At 44.5% G+C, this 12,920-nt stretch overlaps 1 protein-coding gene across 1 annotated transcript in view; it reads right to left on the bottom strand.

Annotated features, from left to right (window-relative positions):
* The window catches only part of LOC143208351 (prolyl 4-hydroxylase subunit alpha-1-like), a 214,685-nt gene that overhangs the window by 186,788 nt on the left and 14,977 nt on the right, over positions 1-12,920 (bottom strand). The gene's annotated exons all lie outside the window — the stretch shown is intronic.

The following is a 12,920-nucleotide window of genomic DNA, read 5'->3' as shown; positions in this document are numbered from 1 at the left end:
TATCCGAGGACTAACTGACTAATTTTATTAATCTCGAGCATCGAGCATCGTCCGAGGAGAAAAAAAACACGTCCGTTCAACCCCTCTCGTCTCGTTCCCTCGACGTTTCCCACCTGCTCCACTTTATTCGCGATTTTCCACCCGGAGATTATATTCCTAATTTTCTAATTCTACGCGCGTCATTAACTACACACGAAACACACGTACATGATTTGATTTTAGGGAAATTGTTTCAATTCTTCGTTTATAACACAATATTAATATTAATGTATATTAATAATTCGCAAGTTTCGCAAAGACTGATTATTATAATTATGTATCCTAAAATTATCATCTTATTCGAATAACCTATAATAATAGTCGTATATATAGTCTATAACAGTCGTATACGTTGCAGAGGCTAGTAACCAAGCCCGCGATATAATTTCAATAATGTAACACGAGCTCGAGCTAATTTCAAGATTATTAATTAAATCAATATTTAATGGGAACCCTGAAGAACTCCGTTGGCAACGTAACAGACACTCCCCGTCTGAAAATCACTTTCTGTATTCAAGATGAAGCGATTCCACAGTCGGCGCAGCGCGGCGTGCTGGCTCCATTGATTCTTCATTAACGTATTCTCGAATGCAGTCTCTTATGGTGGTGTCGAACTTATAAAACTTTGATCCGCTAATGAACCGTGGAAGGGGCATTGTAGTTCGTAATCCGACGGAACAGTGTTCAAATACTATACTAATTGCGAGCCTTGTGAAATCTGGTAATTGGATTCCTGCCCCTTCTTTAAACGTTCAATGTTACACTTGCTTGGATCGCTCTTGCGAACCGTCTTAATCTCATTGATTTATCTTATTCAAACTAGAGAAAAAATCCACGATTTTTCACCGGTTTTCGCCGTTCAGTGTCGATACTGTCGTTACGTTTATTATTAGTTAATTGCGACACGTGGCTGAAAGAATTGCCAGATTTTACGTGTTTTGTCATGCATTGTATACATTGTATTACATTTTTTTCCGATCACAACCAAACGAAAATTCTACTTAAACTTTAAAGCTCCGAAAAGGGCACAGATTTTGCCCCACAGGGCACAGTAGCAGCTCGACAAGCATCGCGAGCAGCGAGACCACGCCTCTATAGCCCCGCCCACAAGACAGACAGCTCCATTACTGCCAAGCTATTGTACACCTCTATGCACACCTCTGACATCATTGCACCTAACCATAGCTCTCGCAAACTCTCTGGTGCTCCTTGGGACAAAAACAATGAAAACACGAAAACATGGGTGGCATTCAACATGACCCAAATCGCTGCATTCGGAAGCTCATGAATAAACAGCCTTTGTTCGCATTTACGGTTAGCAAGTGCAGGACACTCGAGCGTTAAAAATTAATTAAAAGCGCGGATCGAGCGCCGCGAACAATGAGTAAACGCATTGTATGCAGCGTCGAAGTGGCCTGCAACCGTCACGAGCGCATCTAGCTGACAAAAGTTTGCCAGCCATTGGCGGAGGACGAGCCACTTTAATTTCGCGAACGGTGCGGTGGAGGAGAGCGTCCATCGCGGCCTGAAGAAAATGTTCTCAATTCCGCGCATCTCGCGGCCGGAGACAAAGGCAAAAAAGGGAGCCGAAAAAATGAAAAATGGAGGAAGAAGGAATTGGGAGAAGGGGCTAGGGAGGTCGCGGACAAATTTTAATTTCCTCGAGAAATACGGCGGAAACAAAGGGGCCAGTCACAATTAGCGAAACAACGCGTGCAAGGAATGCCAGCCGGGGGCGGTTTCAATCCCCCCGCCCCCTAAAGAAAGACGGAGACGCGTCTCGAAAGGGTTGGGTTTCCTTTGGCAAAGACGCAAGCAGATACACACCACCCACGCTTTCTAGGATTACTGTCCCGGCTCTCCTCCGGTTTCGACTTTGTCGGCTGCCCACTCACCCCCTTCATCCCCTTCGAACGGAACTTTCCAACCCCTCCGGTGAAACTTCCCTCTGTTTACCTTGACCGAACGTGATTGTTTGCTTTCGCGACTCCTTTACACTCGTGTCTCTCCGTATTTTTTCGAGACCTGTACACACACGCTTCGCACTCGCCTTCTCTCGCACAGGTTCCTTTCGGTCTATCTCTGTGTCGTTTTTCGCGGCTGCCGGGCGATAAGATTGGAAACAGAAGAAGGGGTGGAGAAGGGGGTGGATTCAACTACTCGAGTTGTATGCAGCGTGTCTGGCTTGTGATTAGACGGCCGTGTTTGGGGACACTGTTTATGGGAGTGCGAAAATTGCGATGGAAAAAATGCAATTTTTGGACTTTATTTAGCGATTGATTTTCATCTAGTCCGGAACATTTGTTTGAATGGTGATGTATTGACACATTGCCTACTGGCGATTATTTCATCATTTTTAAAATGTCCGTGGCCCATGGCTCAGGATTTTTAAATAGAATATTATTCATTACATATCCTTTATAAAAATTATGATAATAGTACGAATACAGAATAGCAAAACGTTCGCATGAAAATTGATTACTTTAGAATGTAAACTCGTAAATTTATGAAATTCATGCTCTAGTAATTCGCATGAAATATGCTTCTTCCGACACCTGAAAAAACCGGTTTATTAAAAGTTGAATATATATTATATTTGCATGTGTGCGTCAAGCACTGAAATTCCATTCAGACAACGGAGCAGTCGAACAGCTATCTCCATATGAACGAATGACATCTCTATACGAACGCTATCTCCGCAATCCTTTTATACGACTGGCATCGGTCGTTTCCTCGATCAATCCTGGCAATCTGGCCAAAAAATTCGTCGCCATCAGAGAGACACACGACGAACCATCGAACGTAAATGAAAGCGACATAAAGTCCGTTAATTCGCAACGCCACCCCTCCCACCACCACTTCCCGGCCACCGGGCGATCAAAAGCACGGCCGTTAAGCACGACAAACGGTGTTTGCGATGCATCACGTTGCATCGCCATCTCCGTTTCGACTCGTACATCAGCCAAGACAGCGAACGAATTTAACGCAACGGGTATGTACCTACTACGCACGGCAATAAACAAACTAAGAATGACGCGGGGGACGCGCGACACGCTTAATTTTACGGCCACCGATTCATTTCGACGATTTCTCCCCCGTTAACGTCCTTTACCCCGGCATTTTTATTGTCGCGGAATAAAACAGTATCCCGCGCGACGATTAATCGCGATTTCGCGTGTTCCGCGAAACTACCAATTTTTCTGCTTCTATTTTTTGGACGTCTTGATAAGTGTCCTCCTCTCTGTTCCGTCGATGAACATCATATTGAAAAAATGTCCTTCTTTAAATGCTTGTACTAATTTTAATTTTTCGGCATCGCCAAACATTTGGAAAGCAATGTAGATGCATTAAACACCGATATGAGACAAGTCATTTTTTAGAAAATGAACTGCTGGAACCGCGTCGGCAACTTCTTGCAGCGCTACAAGATTAATGTCGGTTCCGAGGGAAATAATATAAATCAGTTTAATTTGTCGACATCCCTTCCTCGCTCGCGGACGTTTAGCCCCGCGTTTGCATGCGGACCTACCGCCCTCCCCGATCAGAGCCGAGCTTTTTCCAGCTAACGGCGCGGCGTCCAGGAGTGTGTTTCCCTACATCGCTTACCCCTGGAAACACACCCCTTTCTCGCTGCCCCTACTCTTTTTTCGCGTGTACATGCCGTGCACGTGTCGGCGCGTGTATTTATCGAACAATGCGAAGGAACAATGCCCAACGTGTTACGAGAGAGCCAAAGTCGCAGGGATGTTTCCACAATTCGAGCGCTTTTCACCTGTTTCGCTGGAATCTACGACCCTGACGACCATCCGCGTGTTTTTTCACTGTGCAACGCTTCTGTGAACCCTTTTATAATTGTTTGAAGGCGCTGTGGAATTAGCTTTGTCTCTTTGTGGCGTTTTGTGCGAATTTTCTATTGTTTTATTTGCTTTGACGAGAGACAGGTTTGGCTTTTAGCGTTCGGAATGCATGAGCTGCAAAATTGGCATCTGTAGAAATTGGATATGAATTTTGTATAGTATGCTGTACAGCATGTGATCTGCTGGTGGCAATTTTATTGTTAGCGCAAGAATATGCAATTTTAAGAATCCCATCGACCAAACCAAGTTTTGCAAAATTAACAACGCTGTAGCCGACAGGAATCCCCTCGGACGGCCCACTCGCAATACCCAAATGAATCTCAGTGTAGAAAATATACCTCGTGTCGCTGTATTTAAATATTCACCGAATCCGCGGCAACTCAAAAATGCGCCCGCGGCGGGTAATAGAAGGGCGCAGCTAAATAATAATCAGCCGGCGCGACGCCGTGTATTTCGCCGCGGTGGAACAGAAAAACACCGTGCAGAAATTTCTCCATCCTAACCGAGAAACCGCAGAACAAAAACAAAAAAAAAAAAAGAAAATGCTTCGCACCTTTTCCGTGCCAACATTTCCGCGTGAACTGGTACAATCGCGTGCCGAAAAAGGCAAACAAAGCGCCGAGTCAACAACAAAATTCCGTTCGCATTAAGCCCGGGGGCCACTGGAAAGCCCCGCGCACACATAAAGCTACGTACACAGATGAAAACATATATGTACATATAGTTAGGTACACAGACGTAAATGCACGCGGAAACGTAGGCGGACCAGGGGAGCAAATTAAAATTGAATAATTCAACGCCGGTGAAACCGACAATTACAACGAAAGGAAACAAAGACGACAAAGGCGGCCGGGGGTAACGAGTAACGAACGCTTGAAAAACGCACTGCGTTCCGCGCGCGCGAATGTTACGGGGTCAGGGGACGCGGGAAAAAGAAGGAAGTCGTGGTTTATTCCACGCGTAAGCATTTAATCACACTTCCGCGTGGCCGTCGAGACTCCCCTGTCCAACCCCCTTAGTATCCCCACCGCTCCTTTAGCATCGCCCCTATTTTCGAGCTCGTACATCAGACCAAACCGTCTCCTTTTTCTACATTTGCAGCGTCAGGTACACACGTGTACCTACGTGCCATCCCGTTGAATATGCAATGAGAACGCGGCCTGGCGAGGGAACGCCGTGTTTTTCACCAGGCAACTCTTCCAACACCCCTAAACTTCCACCCTCCACGCACTTTTTCTCCGCACACGCCCCCTCTTTCCACCACCCTCGCGCCAACTCTCCTCGTGGTTTCCCCCTCTCGTCTGTTACGGGGAAAATCTTTCGGGAGAAGGTGATTCAACGGGGAATGCCCCCGCCGAGACGGGATCAACCCCCTTGATCCGATTCCCGAGACCCCTAGTGCGACCCAGACGAATTAATGAGCTGCCCCCGTGGGTCAGGCTTTAACTTTTATTAGAGCCGTGGTTTTGCGGGACTTTGGTTCTATGGTTTCCTGATGCATCAAGGAAATCCGCTCTTTATTTCAAGGAAAAGCGAAATGATTGGCTCAGGGGAGTGTTTCGGAAAAGGAGACGATCGAACAGATCAGACTTGAAAAGTCCAATATCATGCTAAGGCAAATAATTGAATTTGTAAATTTTCAAAGAAGACGACGTAAAAATAATCTAGCAAAACATCACTTCAGAGAAAGAGAACGATGACGAGGATCTAGATTGAAACGTTACTACGACCTAATAGGGGTCAGGGGTAACAGCAACCCAGCATTTAACAGCCTCCAAATAGCCAGTCAATGAGAGAAAAAAGGAGTATTAGTGGCACGGAACAGGTCCAGACCATGAAAGCTGGACACTAGCCAGAACTTACAAATGCAGCCTCCCTAACTCTGATGAAATCTTAGAGTCCGGGTCTCCTCGAGAAAAAGTCTCCAGCGAAGCAACGAATGAGGGGAAGAGTCTATTAGTGGTACTAGACTGGTTCTGGCTGTGTGATTCAAGTATGCAGTAATAAACGTGACCGATTTCCATTTGTTAAAATGTAGAATCATACCCCAAAACTACTTGTGTTTTAGTATAATTGATTTATTCGTTTGATCGTGGAATAATCCACCTGTATATTACATTTCTGCTGTGACCTTATCTATCCCAGTAGAACCTCATCCTTCAACCGATTATTCTACAGTGAATACGCTACGGAAATACCGGTAAAAATACGAAGAAAAAACATTTACTTGGAACACCGTGTCTGACGAGGTAGCACTCAGTCCCACTTTTCCTCTCGATCCGAAAGTCTTCGAGAGCACGCTTCGAGTGTACTTTCGCGCGGTTCCGGCCAAGTTCGCACGCTGGATGCAATTTCTTCTGCAGGAAGCGGTCGCTGTTCACCGCCGGAAACCGAAGGGAAATGCATCTCGGAGCGTCGGGAACGTGAGGAATTCCGGGATCGGTCGAGCCACTTTATGACCGCAACTGACCGACGAAATTTTCACGGACCCGAACGATCCTTCTCGCCGCCGTCGAGCAACCAAACGGAAGTCGCCGTCGAACCAAGTTGCACCGGCGAAACGCGGCCACAGCCACTTCCGGCCAGGCCATTGAAACGCAATCGACTTTCCACCGTGGAAGAATCGCGAGAACGCGCGAAACGAAATGGCGCGGCGCGTTGAATTACAACGCGAGGCGAAAAGCTTCTTTTAGAGGCCGCCGCTGTTCAAGCTAATTCGAATTTATGACCAGATACCGAGCGGAATTTTCCGTTGCGAAACGACCGGACCGCTCGATATACGGAGACCGTACGTGCGATCTCGCGAATTTTTCTGGCTATGTATTGTCAACAACAAAGAAGTATTTTATTTAAAAAGAAATCACATACGTACATGTTTCGTAGACCTTGCACGCGAAGGGATTATAAATTATAATAAAAAGTTCAAGTAGGAATACGAGACTATTTCCCTCTTAAAAATGAAGAACAGTAAATAAAGGTACGATTGCACTAAATTCTATCCCAACAAAAACATCCTGTAAACAGGAGCCAAGTTCTTATGGCCGTAGAAAGTTGTGAGATCAAACAAAATACGGCCAAGTTCGTTAGCTTAGAGAAATAAAAATAAAAATTAGTTAAAAAGAACGCTATTTAATTTTTAAAGAGTCACATGGAGGGCTAAATTATTCAAACTTGGCCGTTACTTTTTAAACCAATGGCCCTAAAACGTGTTAGGTAGCGGCCAAGTTTGAATAATTTAGCCCTCCATGTGACTCTTTAAAAATTAAATAGCGTTCTTTTTAACTAATTTTTATTTTTATTTTTCTAAGCTAAACGAACTTGGCCGTATTTTGTTTGATCTCACAACTTTTTACGGCCATAAGAACTTGCCTTCTGTTTACAGAATGTTTTTGTTGGGATTTCATCAATTTTTGTTGAAATTTCATCAATGATCAAGTAGGTATCAAAGATTAACACTCTGCCGGCGAATTAGAACCCAACTTTACCTAGATCTTTTTTGTTATAAGTTTAGTGTCATTTTCTACCTTATTGTAATCTACCAGTTTGAGCTTTTTGCCACTACCTCGAATGGCGCTATACGAACGTTTGAAGAGAGCAGATGATTCTTTCCGGAATTTACACGGTTCCTTATGGGAAAAGCGGCATATATTTCATTTTCTCCATACATAACCTATTTCGTTTTTTTTTAATACAACCCCTTTAAGGTGTAAAATTTCAAACTTTGATAATTATTCCTTTGAGTGTTTGTTATGGTGGACCTATGTAGCAAATTTCAAGCTTGTAGGTCAATGGGAAGTACCCAAAAAGTTTTGATGATCTGTCAGTCAGTCAGTCAGTCAGTGACAAATTTAACAATTTTTGAGGTCCTATATCTCGGAACCTACTAATGTTGGAAGACTAATGTTTTGTCAATATTGAGACATGATAGCATTTAACAAGTGTACGAAATTACATCTCTCCATCTGCCTCCAGTGTCGAGTTATAAGCCTCTAAAAAACGGCTAAGTTGTTTCGTGTAAAAGGAGGTAGTGCAAGAACTTGGCTGGTGTACTACCGTGCACCTAGACCTTCTCGAGCGTCGTCCATAAAAATGCGAATTTCCACGGTTCGTGTTCGAGCATTATCGATGACTATCGTTCGGTCAGAACTGCAAGAGCCAAGCGGAGAGGACTAAAGCAAGTAAAATACAGCGAGCAACGGCATTAAACAGGAGAGACAGAAATGGATCCGAGAGAGAGAGAGAGAGAGAGAGAGAGAGAGAGAGAGAGAGAGAGAGAGAGAGAGAGAGAGGGTGAGGAGAAACATATCGCCATTAGGGAATACTATTTATCGGCAACAGCGGCGCATGACGCTTACGTTCCGCAGCTAATCCCTGTATGGGCTTTCGACGTCTCTCGTCTTCGTCGTTATTATCGTTGTAGCCGCTCGTGTCGGTCGCGTTGTCTGCTCTCGCGACCATTTATCATGCCATCTGGGCCCTCCATTTCGGATAATGTCGGAACGGTTGCGTTTGCGGCTGCTCCGAAACGTTTCGGTATATGTACGTGGGGCGGTGAGAGCCGCGAAGCGACTAATTTTTCGACTGCCGTCCCTGACACGTTCTAAACAGTCCTGTTCTCCCACGAACGTCCTCGGCACTGTCCGTTGGTCGCCTCTTTTTTCCCACAGAATTTCTATTCCCGGCAATTTCCAGAACCGACTCAGCTTTTAGTTTTTACGGGAACATTTTCACTGCGTTCGACAGTTCCACCAGGTCCGGAATGATAATTGTTAACAGCAAAAATTCTGAACTGAATTCTGAATGGATACTGGATTTTGTTTTTATGCGAGCTGGTATGTTCGTCGTCCTCGTCCTCGTCGTTGTGTTCAGTGAGTTTGACAGGTCTGCTCGCGAACAATTTAGAAAATTTTGTACGAGTAAAACTGTAGTCGTACCTTTTGAATGATTCTACATCGATTCTATATGAAATCGAATTTATTCTTATCATGTTTGAGCACATAAGGATTAAATCGATAAAACCGAGGTATACGAAGATACAGAAATAAAGATTAGACATGGTTAAGTGCACCGATAACCGAAATAAAGGCGGGAAAAATAAAGAAGGAAAAGACAGGCGTGGTTTTCCGGTCGTCTTCGCGAATTCCCGGCAGAGAACTCCGAGCGCAGACACCGGTTACCATAATCCTCGACATTATACGAGACAGAACGGATCATAACGGTTACGCAACGACCGCACTTTACGAAGTTTAGAAGCGTTATTTCATCGATTTTGGCGGGCGAAATGCATCGGTGGCACCGGTCGCATTGGAATTCCGTGTACACCCATGGACGACACTAGATACGCGGGGCTTGCATGCGCGTAATCGTTTATGGTTTGCCGATAACCGGCGAAATGAAGCTTCCTCGCGGGCTCTTTTTCCCTTGTGGAGAGTCGTTTCACGGGGATTCGCTTGTTATACAATTTTTAATCGCGTCCCGACACTGATAGGCCGATGAGAATGACTTCGTTCGATTACGCCCGATCGCTGTTCGCGCTAATACCGAATTCTCCGGTGATCGATACGCTGCAAAATCCACGGCAATCAACCAAAAGTGCCTTAAAAGTGTCGTTAAAAATGTCTTTCGAGATTATTTATATTGAAAAAAGGGGGAACTATACCCTCGGATTGTAACTAGAAAGGAACTAGAATCTTACTAGATTTTGAATCGAAACATGGGTTTGCGGGAATCGATTTTTTGTCGTTATTTGAGCATATTTTGGGCTGGGTGAGGACTCATTCTGTAGAAGAAGGTTAAATACAGGGTGCTCTTCTATTGATTTTACGAGATTATGTTTATATCTAATAATATGAGTGCCCAAAGTAGAGAAAAAATCTAGAAAAATAACCGCAGATTTCAATGTATTTTTCTGTCTCAAAGAGACTTTTTTGACTGATATGATGAGAAGAGCACCCCGTGATGAACCTTCCTCTATCAAATGAACCTTTGTACAGCTTAAAATATGCTCGTATAAGGACAAAAAATCGATTCCCGTGATTTCATTCACATTAGCACAGATTTCCCCATGAAGACAGAGGTCCTCACTGATGCAGAGCCAGTCTAGAGCCAATTTTAGTTCAGTTCGCTTAGACGAGATGGCGCCTAGTCAGGAGGACTGTCAATCAGTGCTGTGATATTGTGCAACATTTCACTGCTGCACTGCTGTCAACGTGGAATCATAGCAAAACTGACACAGACGAGGTAGATATTCTCATCGGTGGCACTAATATTAGTGCGACCTGCCCTGTACAGCGGCATTCGCGACGAGCTGAATAGAATATGGAAATAGCAAGCAACTCCATCTCGTGTTCATTAGCCAGTTGCGTGTTTATCAATGTTACCAAACTTTTTTTTTTGCACAGAGATTGATAACATTGATAAATAGTTCCTTTCTAGTTACAATCCGAGGGTATAGTTCCCCCTTAATATTATCTTATTAGCCGATCGATTTTACAACATACTTCACCACGTTTAAAGAGTCTCGCCGAATATTTGCGAAACGACCAAGCGTTCCTGATCGCGATCGCAGCAACAGTGGCAGGTAGTAGCGACGCTATCAATCGCCGCTTGCTGCTAATTAATCACGAGTCAGCTCCAGCAAAAGGACAACAGCTGCCTGGTCCGCGATAGCAGCCGTCGCCAAATAGAGGGGGGTTCCAATTTCGTTCAATTTAAATCACGAGTGAACCGTAATCCATTAGGATGATCAGAGTCGGGTCGCGAGAGACGTACCTAGAACGTCAAAGAGGAAGATCGCGTGTCGAAGGCACGCGTCAGCCTCACGCGCTTAGGTTCCTTTCGAAATCGCGGCGTGTTCTGTGCCCAGGAGGAATTCCCAGCATCCTTCGTTCCGGAGGTTCGCCTCGGAGAACCCTCGAACTTGAATGAGTAGAACGCCGTAACCAAAGGGAAGGCAGAATGTTTCCGGCTCGCCGGGGAATTTGATCCTGCGATCTCTCGAAACTCCCACCTCTCGTTGCTCCAACCCCTTTTCACGTCCGCAGATTACGTCTGCCATAAATCTTACTGCGCCAATTTGCCCCTTTTATTGATCCTGCACCCCTCGAGTGGTCTACTAAATTTTTTATCCTGATGGGAAATGCTAACACGGAAAATAACATGCAGAAATCGTGAAAATCTCACAATTTTTCGACCAATAAATCAGCTTCTCGTAGAGAAATAACTTGGATCACCATCCCGAATGGGTTTATTAGCCATCGGTTAGTGCACAGACGATCTACTCGAATTATCACGAAGCTACAAAAGGGTTGTGATCATGGCCGAGTGACCAGTCTCTATGAACGATCTATATTTTCCACGAGGCTTAAGTCAGTAACTATGCAAAATTCAGTCCGGATCGGTCAAAGGCTTCACGACTTAATAGAGAGGATATAGACGGACAATCTGCTTAAATTATCGCAAAATATCAAGGGGATGAAATTCTGAGGGAGAGCGAGAGAGAAGGAGAGTGCGATGTGACCAGGTTTCATGGCAGCCTATCGGAAGCTTTAGAAGATCAGAGGGAAATACAAAGAGCTGAACGTCCTATTTCATCTGATACATAGATCGGTAAAGTAGATCTATTAAATGTACACCGCTTTCAACTAAAATGCAGCAGCAATTTTCAATTCCGTAGTCGATCTCACACAAAATCGAAAAGGAAACCAAACGTCAGCCTTTGAAGAGAAGACTCTGAATGGGAGACACAAAGAGCCGGAAAAAAGCTTAGGAAGATGAACGAGATCCTTTTAATTATTTCCCTTCGTGTGCCAAAAGAAGTCCCGAAGCTGATCATTATTTTTAATGAAGAAGACATCTACTCACTCAATAAAGATTGGTTTTGAAAAACGTCAGCATGCTGTAAATTTATTCGATAATTAAATGGTTATTCATGCTGTCGCCAATACGTCGACATCTGTCCTGACAGGATTAATTCGTTGAACAACCCTCAACGGCACAATGGGGATTAAATTAATTTCATTCATCAGAAATGATCTAATTCCTCGGTGGAAATAAAGAACTAGCAAAAGTTCTGTGTGCGTGGATCCTGCAAAATGTTTTATGTTTCCCCTATCTTGCTAGAATTGAACGCGTTGAAAATGTTTGAAGACTCGGAAAAAATTGATCGAATGAAATTGTCCATCGGAAGTTTTTTGGGGAGCATTTCCAAGGGACCAGCGATAAGGGTTCAAAAAAAAAACCGTCGGTGGGTAAAACACTTTCGAGGTGGCTTGTCAGGGTCCCTGGGGATAAATGGTTGAAGGGTTAAGCCCCATTCCCTTTCCCCTTAACTCCACCAGCGCGCACGGTCCTCTAACGAGGGATCGACTGTCGAGGAGGCGTTTTTTGATTACTCGGTACCTGCATCTTCCGGGGGGGACAATCGATGGGTGAAGGTGTTTGCTGCGAGCCCCGAGCCCCCGTCCCCCTTCCACCCTCTCTTCGCAATCTTCTTCCTTTGATCTCGAAATTCGTTTCATGGGGGGATGGTCGCGGCGCGTTTCCTCTCGTGTGCGCCTTCCGAGAGAGCACCCTCTTTCGCGAATCTTGAAAATTCCTTGCATTTTTCGTGTGTTTGCCGACGGTTATTTATTTACCAACGGGGAATACCGGCGCCGCGCGAGTCGATGTTAATTTCGGTGGCGACCTCGTCGCTGGACTTCCTTAATTCTCGCGAAATTACTGCAGTTTAGGTGAGCAGAATGTTCGAAAAACTGTCACAGTTGATCAAAGTGTTGCTCTAAATATCCCCTAGCTAAGAAGATGTTTTCATTTTATTCTACAATCATTGCAAAAGATTTTTGATAATTTTGCAGTCTTGGGGATATCGGAAAGACTAATGTGTCTACAGTCTACACGAAATATCATCAAAGGTAAGTTTTTAATAATTATTAATTAGAGCGCTGTGAACGGTGCTTAAGCATCGTCAATTATATGTATAGTTATAGAACTCGTCCGTTGTCGGAGGGTTCAAAAGTCTCAGAA

The sequence above is a fragment of the Lasioglossum baleicum genome, chromosome 4, assembly GCF_051020765.1.
Source record: "Lasioglossum baleicum chromosome 4, iyLasBale1, whole genome shotgun sequence".
Taxonomy (NCBI): domain Eukaryota; kingdom Metazoa; phylum Arthropoda; class Insecta; order Hymenoptera; family Halictidae; genus Lasioglossum; species Lasioglossum baleicum.
The sequence above is the reverse complement of the archived record's forward strand: the minus strand, read 5'-3'. Positions and strand labels throughout refer to the sequence as shown.